The following is a 16,256-nucleotide window of genomic DNA, read 5'->3' on the forward strand; positions in this document are numbered from 1 at the left end:
GTCAGAACAGGGCAGATTGGAACCCTAAAACTGAAATTTTCCGCAAATAACCACAATTAACGCACAAGAGATCCATTTAACACAATTTAGAACCATCAATCCAAGGCCAACCATAATCATCATATGAAAACAGAAAAATCCCCAAAAAATCAGAAATTTAGCTAACTCCACTTTAATCCATGAAATCTTCCACAAAGTAGCATCTATAACAACTATAAGCCACTACTTATTAATTAATTGAAGTAAAGAGGAAGTTTGTAAGCAAAGTACCTTGACACCTCAAGAAAGATGATAACTTAGGGTTTTTATTTCCAAAACAAGTCCACCAAGACCTTGAAACTCCTTTAGCAAGTCACTTTAGTGGACAAATTCGAGATTTAATTGGTTGGATTTCAAGTTATAAGCAAGAAATGGAAGATGAAAGTTGAAGCTCTCTTTCTTTTTTCTCCCTAATGGGTTCGGCCAAGAGGATGAAAATAGGAGATGATTTTGGGTCAAAATTGTTCTTTTAGTAAAGGTAAGAAAGTTAGGCAAGTCAACCATCCAATCGGGTCGCGACACATGGCACTCTTAATGGTTCAACCTTATCCTTTTGTCTATCCAAGATTAAACCATCTAAGTAACCTCTAATTATCTCTTAACACCTAATAAATTAATCCCGGTATACAAAACGTAACCTAATTGGTCGAATTTATCGCACTTAACACCACTAGCGGGTCCCACATCCAATATACACTCTTTATTTCTCATGAACTAACTTATACTAGAAAAAATGATTTAAAAACTCTATTCACTTATAAAATCTCTAGAAAAATCAATATCATAGGGTATAGTGAAGAAAATGCATGAGAGAAAATAAAATAAAAGAATATAAAATAAGGAAAATTTACGGGTCCTCACAAAAATCGAGATGAATTCTAGAGAACATGTAAATGCAATCACTCTTAGGAGTGGTAAATAATTAGAGGATAATCATCTTGGTAAAAATGGAAGAAATGATGAAAATGGGGGTAAAAATAAACAAGAAAATAAAAATGATCATGTTCCAAATGAATTTGATATACCTTCTTCTCATGTTTCTCATAAGAATGCTACTAACTCCGTTCTTTTTTTCGATAGGTTGAAGCAAAGCAATAAGAAGGAATTTGAGAATTTTTCTCAAATGTTTAAACAAATTAGGATTAATATTTCTTTTGTTGATGTTTTCTTACAAATTCTCTCTTATACTCATTTCTTGAAGGATATTATGTCAAAAAAGAGGAAATTGAAGATCATGAGACAATAGCATTAACTGAAAAATGATTGGCATGTGTTCAAAACAAGGTTCTAACAAAACTTAAAAATTCGAAGAGTTTCACTATATCTTGTACCATTGGACATTAAAATTTCACTAATGCTTTATGTGATTTAGGTGTAAGTGTATCATTGATGCCACTTTCCGTTGCAAAGAAGCTTGATTTGACAGAGATCAAGGATACAAATATTACTTTTCAATTGGCGGATAGGTCCATAAAATGTCTGGTTGGTATAATTGAAATGTCATCATTAAGGTGAAATCATTCTTTATACCGGTTGACTTTATCATACTTGATATGAAAGAAGACATGCATTTATGTATTATTTTAGATAAATCTTTCTTAACCACTGCCGAAACTTTAATTGATGTTCAAGAAGTTAAGTTGACTTTTAGAGTAAATGGTGAAGAGTTAGCATTCAATTTTAATGAAAGTTAAGGACCCTAATTTGTGGTATAGAAAAGCTTTTAAACCTAAAGAAGTTAATAGTCTACAAGAGTTATATAAAGAAGGTTATCATATTGAAACTTTTGATTCTCATGCTTATAACATGCCCAATACAAAGAATGAAGAAAAAGATGTCCTTAATTCTAAAGTTCAAGTGGATAAAGGCAAGAAATCAAATAAACTTTGGGATTGTTTAAAACGTTTCTCAAAAAATCCTCATACATGTTATGATCATGCTAACTCTTCTTTGTTTGATGATGAGGATAATTTGGAGATAGGGCAAGCTCAAAAAATGGTGAATGGAAAGATAAGTTTTAGTTGTTGGAAAGAAACTAGTTCCTTTTCCCCTCCAAAGTGAACTTCAAGAAGAAACACTTTTGAGTCGAGTTAACGACTATAAACAAAAGCGCTAATTGGGAGGCAACCTAAAGTTTTAAGTTATTTCTTTGTTTTAGGGTGTTTTGATATTTATTAGAAGTATTAAGTTGTGTTTGTTAAGTTTATTTTTTAGGTTTTAACAATTGATGCAAAAGTGACTTTTTGAACGTTGGCGAGGAACGAGAAACATGAAAAACTCAATCCCTCATTTTGCATTTTAGATATTTTTGATTTGTCGCGCCCCATTTTTTATAAGAAAAATAAATGGTTTAAAAAGTGAATTTTGGTTTGATTTTTGATTTGGAAAAATGGTTTTTGATTTACAAAGAAAATGAAGAAACATATGGGTCTAGATGGGACTTGAAAATGCGACGATTTGACCCAAAATAATAGTTTAAAAAGGGTTTTCGAATAAAAAATCGGAGTCGCCACTTGGTATTGAGTTAAGGTGTACCAAGTCACTTAAAATGAATTTTTTAAAGAAATAGGTAGAAAGAAACCCCTTTTAAACGACTCCTAGTCTACGAAAATCAAAGGAAAGGTTCGGGAGTCACATTTGACGAAGGAGAAGGCAAGGAAAAAAATCCAAGGCACCCATTCGACCTAGCCAAGACTAGTTGCGTGATTTAGTCAAAGATTTTTTTGTTTTAACCAAAGAATTTATCACATTTGGATGTACTATATGAATGCAAACCCTAGACCTAGGGGGACATCGGGGGGTAAAATTTCTCTTCAAAGCTTGAATGGTGCCAATTACATTAATTGTGATGCCCAATAATGATCCTTTGGAGAAGTCATGAATAATGCAAAAATATGAGACTCTAAGAAAAGGAAAAGGATAAAATAATTATAGAAATATACGTGTCTTAAAGGAATGCATCATGTCGGGTGCGGGGGACTAATGTTCGTGAGTCAATTTTCCCTTTAATAGAGGGAATACGAGCGTGCTAAGGCTAGAAAGCCAAACTCGTCCATATCCCATATTCAAGGGGTTATTCCCTAATCTAATCAAGCAAATGTACTATCCTAATTCTAATTCTTAAATGAAATGCAAATCTAATGTTATGTATCACACATAGGGGTAAGGAATATACATATAAGGGAAATATCATACAAAATGATAAAAGACCCTAGAAAGCGAAAAATATGCATGAGATGACGTGATTTTATCACACAATCATGATCTAACGCTCGAAGGGCTCCTAAGAATCTAGTGTTGGACTAGACCACATCTATAAGTTCTCACTAGCATTGGACTAGTGAAAAATCGGAACAAGGAGTCACAACTAGCATTGGACTAGTGTGGATTCGAGAAAGGGGACCACAACTAGCGTTGGACTAGCGTGATGACGTCACACGTTCATTACAATCAAATAAATCATGTAAGACATAATAAAGCAAATAAACACATAAATCACATATAGCACATAACACATAAGCATGGTATCTAGATGCAAGGCTCTAAGAAAGCGGTAACACATAACACGTAAGCATGCAAACCACACAAAACAAAATAAAACCAATAAGCCCTAACTATTACATTCGAGGGGGGGCCTACTACAATCTAAAAGGGGAAATAAAATAAATAATAAAAATAAACACCTAACTATTACAAATTTGGCATTCAAGTGCCTTTCAAATGATCAAAATTGAACTAAAATAAATATACAAAGCTAAAGCCAATAAAGCAAATAAATAAATAAACATCCAAGAGGCATACAATTAAACACGTAAAGTCACATAGGGCACGTAGGGTCAAATAAAGTAAGAAATAAGGGATAGGGTGTACTGTGAGGACTCGTAAAAACTATTATTTTTTTAGCCTAATTTGTGGCTTAATAAATTATTTAATTGGATATTTGCCTCGAGGAATATTTTCTAGTCTTATTAGACCTAAATACATGGTAATATAACTTCGTTATATTTTTTAAAGTAACTCATTTCATGAATTAATTTCCTGGAGCGCGTTTAGTAAAAACAGTGAATAGTGCTTGAAGATTTTATCCGCTTGAGAGTACAATAAGTTTGGAATATTGGAGACATGTACAATGGACCTAAATTCGGTATTTTAATGTTTAAATACTCAAGTGATAGTTATTAGTACTATCGTTATAAGAATTTCCCGGAAGTTTCGCGTTATAGCGGTAAAATTGGCGGTACGCGTTTTCACACGCGCGACTTTATTTGAGGAACTTTAGACCCTTGTTTCGAGACAATTAAGAGTGAATAATGTTTATATTAACATGAGTGCATTAGAGGTTTAGTGCACTAGTGAACCAAACGCGCGAGAAAATCGAGCCTAAAAACGTGCCAAACGAGCCTTACAAGAGTTGACTTTGGAGCAATTTTTCACCACACATTTAATCTTCTTTGAGAAGCCAACTTAGATCAAAATCACACTCTCTCTTCCCTCTCCTCATGGCCGGCCAAAACACTCCCTCTCTCTAACTCATTTGCAACAAAAATTCTGCACACTAATCTCAACCAAAACTACCCCAAATCACCTCCAAATCACACCAAACTTGGAGACCACTTAGCAAACCTCTTGGAGGTTGGATTTAGCTAACAAAAGACTGCATCTTCACGGGTTCTTGGAGCTTCAAGAGGGCCGAAATTTCTGATCTTGCACACCCAAGGAATAGGTAATGATCAACCCTTGGATTCTTGTCTTTTGGAATTTATATAGCAAGATTAAGCTCATGCATGCACTTAGTTAGCTTGTTTATGGTGAAAATGAAATGAGTGGGCTCTTGGTATTCCCACACTTGGGTTGTTGTTGCTGATTTAAGGATTAATGTCGGATTTAATGGTAGTTTAGTGGTTATAATGATGAGTTTATGGAGTGTTATTGTTGGAAACTCAAAGTAGAGGTCTTGGCAAGAATTTCCGAAAATGCCCCTGTTTTGTTCGGCCATAAGAAGGCCCATTTTTGGTGATCTATTGGCATGAACCTGATGTATATATGTTATATTATGTGTGTAAAAATTTTCGTTGGAAAACATTAACGTTTGGTGGGTCAAATGAATTTTTCTCCTAGAAGTGGCAATCTGGAAATCTGTTCCGTATTGCACTGTCCAGCGTTGGCATTTTGGCTATAACTCTGTCCTCGGATGTCGAAATCATGTGCCGTCGGTGGCGTTTGAAACTAGACATTCCTAGCTTTAATTTGGTATAAAATTCACGTTCTGATTCCTTGTGAGCAAGCCGAACCAAATGTTTTAAGTTCGCTGTCCTGTTGCTCTGTTCGTCTGGAATGAAGTGTTCAGGCAGCAACTTGATGCCCGAATTTGAACCAGATGGGTGCCGAATTTGGGAATGACTTCTTCTGTGATGTTTTAGTACTATGAATGTATTTTCCAACGGCGTAAGCCATGCTCAATTTCGAGCTATATTGACTGAGTTGTGACTGAAACAAGTGGACTGCTCTGTTTTGGAAAACCCTAATGTTGGGACTGGTTTGGAACCAAATCTTGGAATGAACTTGTTAGTTGATGTTTTTGATATTAAACACTTACCAAAGATATTATGGGTGTATCTTAGACCCTTATTTCACAAATGAACCATGGTTGGATAACTTTCTTGGTTAGACGATTGGAAATTGGGAAATGCAAGTCAAAGGCAGTTTGCCTTAGGATTTTTCTTGAACCTTGGTTGGCTAATTAACTACCTTACCGAAAGTATTTTTCCCTGAAATTTGATAGAGTGGTACCTTTCATATGGGAGTAAAATACTGCCAATTTTGGTACCAATCCAAGTTCGTTTCGATACCGAATTAAATTTCTAGTGTTGGAGGTTCAAAACTGGAAATTCTTCTTCAGTCTTGAATCTTCCTCAACTTGGGGCTACTATATCTTGGTGCTCGAAACTCCATTTCTCAATCCGCTTGTATTGTTATACTCTTGGATTGTAACACTATTTGATTTCCAAATTTCAAAGGTTAGTTCAAAACAAGTGAATTTTACTGAATTTCCAAAATTGGCCAAAAAACCAACCTTGAAACTGTCTTAGTATTCTACAGCTGTAACTTTGATCCAACTTTTGAATACCTTCCATTTCGAATCATGGAAAAGTGTCTTCTAGAAACTTGTAGTACTCGGAATGTAGTTTCCAATGGTATCAAACTTTCCAATTTTGGACCTACGTAGTGCAAGATACGATTTTTCTAGAATTGACACCCAAAGCTAAAATTTGACAATTTCTTAGAAATGAGATTTTGGAAACTTGCCTTCTTTTCTCGATACCGATTGAACATTTTGAACTCGATTTCATGAAAAATGTTAGTCTCTTTCTTTAGACTTTAAAACTTTACTCTTGAGCCTCGATTATTAATAATTAAGGCCCAATTCATGAATTCCCTTTAGATTGTACAACCTTCTTTGATAAGTAGGAGTTCTAAGTGATAGTGTATAATAGTTAATGGTTGTTTACTCAGGCACTCGAGGGAATCTCCAAGGGGAACTCGGAGCGGACACCTAAAACGCTTGTTTGAAAACTACTCGCTTGTTTTGACTAGGTGAGTGTTCCATATAGGAATACGTAATTGAATAAGTCTAGGACACGCTTATTTCATGATTATTAAGTGCTATGTGTTAAGTATTTACCATACTCATGCCTATTTAAGGAATGTATACTTGCATTGTATATCTACATGAATTGGTTAAATCATTAACCATATCAAATGACCATATGAACTCGATACATGCTTAACTTGCTAGATTGTTTACTTAGTCTACTTGGTTTTGAAAAATGGAGTCGAGTGTGTACTTTATCGCACTCGTTCTCTTTTGAGATGAATAATTCATGCTTGAAAATACTCGAATAACATGACTTGGTATGCTAAGGTTGCATACGTCGTTGGAGTGAATCTCCTCGACTCTCACGTGGTAAAAATGGGATAACGGCCAATGATGGCCTATGCATATGACCAATGCTTGTCAATTAACCGTCAACCGTGAACAGTTAACCGTTAACCGTGAACCGTTTACCAACCCACATGACTACCTGATTACCTGACTATTTGCTCATATGATTTCTAATCTATATGATTATTCGATATCCGTGAATTATATGCTCCCATGAAATCAACTTGTATTGCTTACGTGCTTACGTGCTAAGTATCCACTTGATCACTTGATTATCATGAATCACATGTTATATGAAGTTGTCCATCATTGTTAGGCGAGTGTGTACTTTATCTCACTCGACCTACTCAAATGATGAATTTTACCTTTTGTCGAATTACTTGATTACTTGTGCATGTTGTAAGCTCTAAGCTGAACTTGGGCCCTGCCTCGGTTACTGACCTACTCGAGCCAGGACTGGGCTCGGTCGGGTAGGTTGGAACCCTGGACAACCGTTTCGGTATACTCGAGTATTACCACTGGAGGGATAAGGTGATGGCCAGTCAAACCGAGGGGATCCGGAAGTCATAAGGTGCAGATGACCGACAGAGTTCCACTGGAACACCGTATCCTACAGTATATGTTTACCTTGTATCATAATAATTGTTTCGTGCTAAAATGCCAACATGAAATCCTGAGCTATGCCTGTAATAAGCTCCAATCACTCGTGAACTATACATGCCAATGTCTCATACCATGATAAATGTCTCAAATTACCTGTACAATGATTATCACCTCATGATAACATGCCATTGTGTAACCTTGAACCATGCATATGATATGCCCAACTTACTTGATTTATTTGAACCGTTAGAGTGTCTTGGAACCTCACTGGGCTGTGTAGCTCATACCACGTTGTGGATTTCTTTTACAGGGTTCGAGACCAAGGGTGCTCGTGAGTAGTACTAGATTGTTTTCTTTTGAAGACTTTAAGTTATATTATAACGGATGGCTATAGTACCCCTTTTCCATTGGGTTGTATTTAAGCTTGAAAGCTGCATAATTGTAAGTGTGAGATATTCGAAGTACTTTAATTATGTATTGAGGTTACTTAAAGTATTTCGAGCTTTTGAATGATCGATTGTAGTGAGTCCCGGCGAGAGCTGGGCAGGCGTCCCGCGGATACCCTTTGGTTCGCCTTAGGGAGAAGTGGGGGCGTCACAGTTGGTATCAGAGCTTAGGCTTCAGATCTTTGTAGTGTATCCTAGGCTTAAATGTTTAGGATGCCGGACTGTGGGACTGGTTTGAAAGTTAAATGATTGCTTGTAGCAATGAAATTTAGAGCCAATTCACGTGGTCTCTACAAAGGAGCAAGATAGGACCAAGTGGTGTTATGGTCCTTACTATGTGATTGAGTAAAGGTTTAAGTGCCCTTCAAAAAAAAAAATGTAAGCTGTGAATCATGAATGTTATAGGTTGTAAAACCTTTATCTTGATAATTGGAGGGAATTTGATATGTATGTTGGGTAGGAATCTCGAATGTGGTGATTTAGTCTTGGGACCGGCCGGCTCGAGTTGTGAATTACCTTATTTCGGATTCTTGTACCCGAGTACTTGAGAGTTGAGGGCAACCATAAGGACTTTATATCTCCATTTTTGGGGAATAAGAATGAATCGATATTTCATGTGAATGGTTGCAGGAAACCAATAATTGTTTGGTTAAGATGGTACAATAATTAAGAGTGGAAGATGGAAAATATTGTAACTCAAAAGATCCTTGTGTTGGGATTGAAATCGAGCATGTTAGGGAATGAGAATCGTCTAGTTCCAATAATCTAGTGAATCCCTACTTGTGATCTTTTATAGTGAGACGATGGGAGTAGAACTTAGAGTCTGCGCCTTGAAGATGAATGTACTTGTGATGATCACTTGTTTATTTTGCTATTGACTTTGACTTGGCATGAACTTTACTTGGCCATAACTTGTTTTATAATTTAATGAACTCTAGTTTGTGTTTACTTGCATAGTGATAATGTTATTTGTGTAAGTGACTTCATTCTCTTTAAATGTTGCTACTGGTATATGAGTATAGTTCAATTTTAACTAAGTGTGAGGGTTATGCATGTGCGTATAGATTAGTTGTGAACATGGAAACTAGAGGACAACGAAAGGGACGTCAACCTAGACAACCCCGAAATGAAAGAGTAGCTAATGGGTCCGGTATTGATCAAAACGTTGAGTCAAGTGTTGGGAGAGGAAATGACCAAATGGGACAAGTTTTAACTCGCATGACGGATATCCTGGAGCTCTTGGTAGCTCAACAAGGTCAAGGTGTTGGACAAGGAAACCAACGTGGAAACCAAGAGATAGGGGAGGATCGAGCTTTAGAGCGGTTTCAAAAATTTTTCCCGCCCAAGTTTGCTGGAGGACCTGATCCAGAGGTGGCTGAGAATTGGTTAGAGAATATAAGAAATATATTCGATGCCTTGGATTACACAGAGGAGAGACAAGTCACCTTTGCTGTATTTCAACTTGAAGGAGCAGCCCGAGCCTGGTGGAATGTTATAAGAAACAAGTGGGAAAGAGATCAAACCCTAAGGACTTGGATAAACTTTGTACGTGAATTTAATGAGAAATTTCTTCCTCCACTTGTCCAAGAAAAGAGAGAAGATGATTTTATAAAGCTTCGTCAAGGAACTTTGAGCGTAGCTGAGTATGAAACACGCTTTACAAAGTTATCTACATATGCCCCAGAATTGGTGGCTACTGAACGGAAGAGAATAAGAAGGTTTATCCAAGGATTAGATTTGGAAATCCAAGATGCCCTTGCTGCAGCACAGGTTGAAACATTTAGTGACGCTCTCGAAAAAGCGCAAAGGGTAGAAAGCACAAAATCTCAACTGAGAGCTCTCCAAGCAAGGAAAAGAGATGCATCTGATAGTACACTAGGAGGAAATGGACCACCACCCAAAGTTAGAAAAGAAGTGGATGGAGTAGGACTGTTATTTCCTGCACCACTCATGATAAAGGAACCAAAAGGAACTATGTCGCGAGGGACTTCAGTAGAACAGACACGATCAAAGAAAACCTCGCAAGCCAGTCAGGTCACAACACCTCGTCCGACTTGTGGATATTGTGGAAGGACGAATCACATTGAAGAAAACTGTTGGCTAAAGGGACGAAAGTGTATGGGGTGTGGGAGTACCAACCATAAAGTTCATGACTGTCCAAGGAGGTATCCACGAGAAACTACTGCTCCACAAGGAAATGGAACTGTCCCTCGACAAGTCAATGGAAGGAGAAACCGACCAATGGCATCAGAAAGAAAGCATATCATGAACACACCACATGGTTCAGAGTTGTCTGAGATTACAGAAGGTATGAATTTCGAGGACGAAATTCTTTTAAGGAGGGGAGGTTGTGAGGACTCGTAAAAACTATTATTTTTTTAGCCTAATTTGTGGCTTAATAAATTATTTAATTGGATATTTGCCTCGAGGAATATTTTCTAGTCTTATTAGACCTAAATACATGGTAATATAACTTCGTTATATTTTTAAAGTAACTCATTTCATGAATTAATTTCCTGGAGCGCGTTTAGTAAAAACAGTGAATAGTGCTTGAAGATTTTATCCGCTTGAGAGTACAATAAGTTTGGAATATTGGAGACATGTACAATGGACCTAAATTCGGTATTTTAATGTTTAAATACTCAAGTGATAGTTATTAGTACTATCGTTATAAGAATTTCCCGGAAGTTTCGCGTTATAGCGGTAAAATTGGCGGTACGCGTTTTCACACGCGCGACTTTATTTGAGGAACTTTAGACCCTTGTTTCGAGACAATTAAGAGTGAATAATGTTTATATTAACATGAGTGCATTAGAGGTTTAGTGCACTAGTGAACCAAACGCGCGAGAAAATCGAGCCTAAAAACGTGCCAAACGAGCCTTACAAGAGTTGACTTTGGAGCAATTTTTCACCACACATTTAATCTTCTTTGAGAAGCCAACTTAGATCAAAATCACACTCTCTCTTCCCTCTCCTCATGGCCGGCCAAAACACTCCCTCTCTCTAACTCATTTGCAACAAAAATTCTGCACACTAATCTCAACCAAAACTACCCCAAATCACCTCCAAATCACACCAAACTTGGAGACCACTTAGCAAACCTCTTGGAGGTTGGATTTAGCTAACAAAAGACTGCATCTTCACGGGTTCTTGGAGCTTCAAGAGGGCCGAAATTTCTGATCTTGCACACCCAAGGAATAGGTAATGATCAACCCTTGGATTCTTGTCTTTTGGAATTTATATAGCAAGATTAAGCTCATGCATGCACTTAGTTAGCTTGTTTATGGTGAAAATGAAATGAGTGGGCTCTTGGTATTCCCACACTTGGGTTGTTGTTGCTGATTTAAGGATTAATGTTGGATTTAATGGTAGTTTAGTGGTTATAATGATGAGTTTATGGAGTGTTATTGTTGGAAACTCAAAGTAGAGGTCTTGGCAAGAATTTCCGAAAATGCCCCTGTTTTGTTCGGCCATAAGAAGGCCCATTTTTGGTGATCTATTGGCATGAACCTGATGTATATATGTTATATTATGTGTGTAAAAATTTTCGTTGGAAAACATTAACGTTTGGTGGGTCAAATGAATTTTTCTCCTAGAAGTGGCAATCTGGAAATCTGTTCCGTATTGCACTGTCCAGCGTTGGCATTTTGGCTATAACTCTGTCCTCGGATGTCGAAATCATGTGCCGTCGGTGGCGTTTGAAACTAGACATTCCTAGCTTTAATTTGGTATAAAATGCACGTTCTGATTCCTTGTGAGCAAGCCGAACCAAATGTTTTAAGTTCGCTGTCCTGTTGCTCTGTTCGTCTGGAATGAAGTGTTCAGGCAGCAACTTGATGCCCGAATTTGAACCAGATGGGTGCCGAATTTGGGAATGACTTCTTCTGTGATGTTTTAGTACTATGAATGTATTTTCCAACGGCGTAAGCCATGCTCAATTTCGAGCTATATTGACTGAGTTGTGACTGAAACAAGTGGACTGCTCTGTTTTGGAAAACCCTAATGTTGGGACTGGTTTGGAACCAAATCTTGGAATGAACTTGTTAGTTGATGTTTTTGATATTAAACACTTACCAAAGATATTATGGGTGTATCTTAGACCCTTATTTCACAAATGAACCATGGTTGGATAACTTTCTTGGTTAGACGATTGGAAATTGGGAAATGCAAGTCAAAGGCAGTTTGCCTTAGGATTTTTCTTGAACCTTGGTTGGCTAATTAACTACCTTACCGAAAGTATTTTTCCCTGAAATTTGATAGAGTGGTACCTTTCATATGGGAGTAAAATACTGCCAATTTTGGTACCAATCCAAGTTCGTTTCGATACCGAATTAAATTTCTAGTGTTGGAGGTTCAAAACTGGAAATTCTTCTTCAGTCTTGAATCTTCCTCAACTTGGGGCTACTATATCTTGGTGCTCGAAACTCCATTTCTCAATCCGCTTGTATTGTTATACTCTTGGATTGTAACACTATTTGATTTCCAAATTTCAAAGGTTAGTTCAAAACAAGTGAATTTTACTGAATTTCCAAAATTGGCCAAAAAACCAACCTTGAAACTGTCTTAGTATTCTACAGCTGTAACTTTGATCCAACTTTTGAATACCTTCCATTTCGAATCATGGAAAAGTGTCTTCTAGAAACTTGTAGTACTCGGAATGTAGTTTCCAATGGTATCAAACTTTCCAATTTTGGACCTACGTAGTGCAAGATACGATTTTTCTAGAATTGACACCCAAAGCTAAAATTTGACAATTTCTTAGAAATGAGATTTTGGAAACTTGCCTTCTTTTCTCGATACCGATTGAACATTTTGAACTCGATTTCATGAAAAATGTTAGTCTCTTTCTTTAGACTTTAAAACTTTACTCTTGAGCCTCGATTATTAATAATTAAGGCCCAATTCATGAATTCCCTTTAGATTGTACAACCTTCTTTGATAAGTAGGAGTTCTAAGTGATAGTGTATAATAGTTAATGGTTGTTTACTCAGGCACTCGAGGGAATCTCCAAGGGGAACTCGGAGCGGACACCTAAAACGCTTGTTTGAAAACTACTCGCTTGTTTTGACTAGGTGAGTGTTCCATATAGGAATACGTAATTGAATAAGTCTAGGACACGCTTATTTCATGATTATTAAGTGCTATGTGTTAAGTATTTACCATACTCATGCCTATTTAAGGAATGTATACTTGCATTGTATATCTACATGAATTGGTTAAATCATTAACCATATCAAATGACCATATGAACTCGATACATGCTTAACTTGCTAGATTGTTTACTTAGTCTACTTGGTTTTGAAAAATGGAGTCGAGTGTGTACTTTATCGCACTCGTTCTCTTTTGAGATGAATAATTCATGCTTGAAAATACTCGAATAACATGACTTGGTATGCTAAGGTTGCATACGTCGTTGGAGTGAATCTCCTCGACTCTCACGTGGTAAAAATGGGATAACGGCCAATGATGGCCTATGCATATGACCAATGCTTGTCAATTAACCGTCAACCGTGAACAGTTAACCGTTAACCGTGAACCGTTTACCAACCCACATGACTACCTGATTACCTGACTATTTGCTCATATGATTTCTAATCTATATGATTATTCGATATCCGTGAATTATATGCTCCCATGAAATCAACTTGTATTGCTTACGTGCTTACGTGCTAAGTATCCACTTGATCACTTGATTATCATGAATCACATGTTATATGAAGTTGTCCATCATTGTTAGGCGAGTGTGTACTTTATCTCACTCGACCTACTCAAATGATGAATTTTACCTTTTGTCGAATTACTTGATTACTTGTGCATGTTGTAAGCTCTAAGCTGAACTTGGGCCCTGCCTCGGTTACTGACCTACTCGAGCCAGGACTGGGCTCGGTCGGGTAGGTTGGAACCCTGGACAACCGTTTCGGTATACTCGAGTATTACCACTGGAGGGATAAGGTGATGGCCAGTCAAACCGAGGGGATCCGGAAGTCATAAGGTGCAGATGACCGACAGAGTTCCACTGGAACACCGTATCCTACAGTATATGTTTACCTTGTATCATAATAATTGTTTCGTGCTAAAATGCCAACATGAAATCCTGAGCTATGCCTGTAATAAGCTCCAATCACTCGTGAACTATACATGCCAATGTCTCATACCATGATAAATGTCTCAAATTACTGTACAATGATTATCACCTCATGATAACATGCCATTGTGTAACCTTGAACCATGCATATGATATGCCCAACTTACTTGATTTATTTGAACCGTTAGAGTGTCTTGGAACCTCACTGGGCTGTGTAGCTCATACCACGTTGTGGATTTCTTTTACAGGGTTCGAGACCAAGGGTGCTCGTGAGTAGTACTAGATTGTTTTCTTTTGAAGACTTTAAGTTATATTATAACGGATGGCTATAGTACCCCTTTTCCATTGGGTTGTATTTAAGCTTGAAAGCTGCATAATTGTAAGTGTGAGATATTCGAAGTACTTTAATTATGTATTGAGGTTACTTAAAGTATTTCGAGCTTTTGAATGATCGATTGTAGTGAGTCCCGGCGAGAGCTGGGCAGGCGTCCCGCGGATACCCTTTGGTTCGCCTTAGGGAGAAGTGGGGGCGTCACATGTACCTCCCTTGAGTTGGGGCCCTAATGGAGTGAAATTACTTATTTACCCTCCAAAATAAAAGAAAAGGTCAAGGCATCACTTTAATTAGGAAATAATCACACGAAATGGGAATAAACATGAAATTGAATCACTCAAAGCATTCAAATAAACTAAACAACTCATATTCGTCAAATTGAAACAAACAAGGACCTAATTAAAACAATTAAAGAAGTTAAAGGGACCAATTTGATTGATTTTTCCAATTTTCTGATCCATAGTAGCATTAAATGAAATTCAAGGGGTTGGAGTGTAATTTCTAAAAGATTCTCATGCATGCACACGAAGAAGATTTATGCAATTGAGACTCTCGGCAATGTCCTGGAGCTTTCTTTTCTTTTGCAACCAGCTTCATGCAATCTCCTTATTCAGATTAGATGCATTCATGCCAAACAACCCAAGAAAGTCCTAATTGGTTCTCTAACTAACTACGAAGTGCAAGAACTTGGGACAAGAGAGAGGAAAGGTGAAACATGACTGCTATAACTGAACCTTTCTGCTGGTTCTGGATTTCTTATTGAAGCAACGAAAAATGGCACTAAATGAATCTAGACTCCCAAATGAAAGATAGATAACACCACTTTCATCAAAACAAATCAGCTTGACTTATATTAAGCTTTAATGGTTTGAGTTAGTAGGACTTGAGAACACAACAGAATTTCAGGTTCCTTTCAATATTTCTGGTTAAAACTTTTGCAAACAGAAAAATCATTTCGACATTACAAACTTGTTCAAGAACCAAACACTAATCGAACAAGCATGCACGTACAGAACAAGGATCAACTAATCATGCTCACAAACTTCAGTTGAAACAACTGAAGCTTTTTTTTATGAATGCCCGTCAAAACTACTATAACAAACATACATGTTACATCTAGCTATTACACCACACAATGCTATTTTAAAGTGCAGCAAATGTAGACAATGGCATCATCCTTAAACAGCAAGCAAACCCAACAGGAAAAAAAAAAAAAACCAACCAGACCAGAATTCCAGCCACTCAAAGCTCCAGTTTTATCGATATTGCTACAACAAACCGAAAGCTTCGACCTGGTTACAGCCGAGCAGATTCTCACGCATGAATTTCAGCTAAGTGCCATTAGAACCCAAACAACAGGATTACCAAATATCCCATTCATTTTTCAACATAGAACCCTTGAGTTTAAACACCAGTCATCCCGACAAAGATCACACGAAATCCTGGAAAATTTCTACGATTTTTGCTGGGTTTTATTATCAAGTTCAAGAAACAGAATAAATGAATAATTGGGTAGTAGGGCCATAATAAATGAATAATTCCCAATTAAAAGGGCATTTTTAAGAAAAATATAAGGAATTTGCAAGTCCTCACATTATGTGTCACGTAAGATCCCAAAACTGTCCTTCACGAGTTGTTAAGTGCCTCATCCATGCAACAAGTTGCTCCTATTTTATCCATGCAAGATGATCCAAATCAATGTCAACTAGTGCTGGACTTTACACCTTTGCACAATCAAGGTCCCAATGTGAAAATCTATGACCAAAGGCTAATTAGAGAGTTTTGGGTTGCAACCTGGAATTTTCA

The sequence above is a fragment of the Coffea eugenioides genome, chromosome 7 (assembly GCF_003713205.1).
Source record: "Coffea eugenioides isolate CCC68of chromosome 7, Ceug_1.0, whole genome shotgun sequence".
NCBI lineage: Eukaryota > Viridiplantae > Streptophyta > Magnoliopsida > Gentianales > Rubiaceae > Coffea > Coffea eugenioides.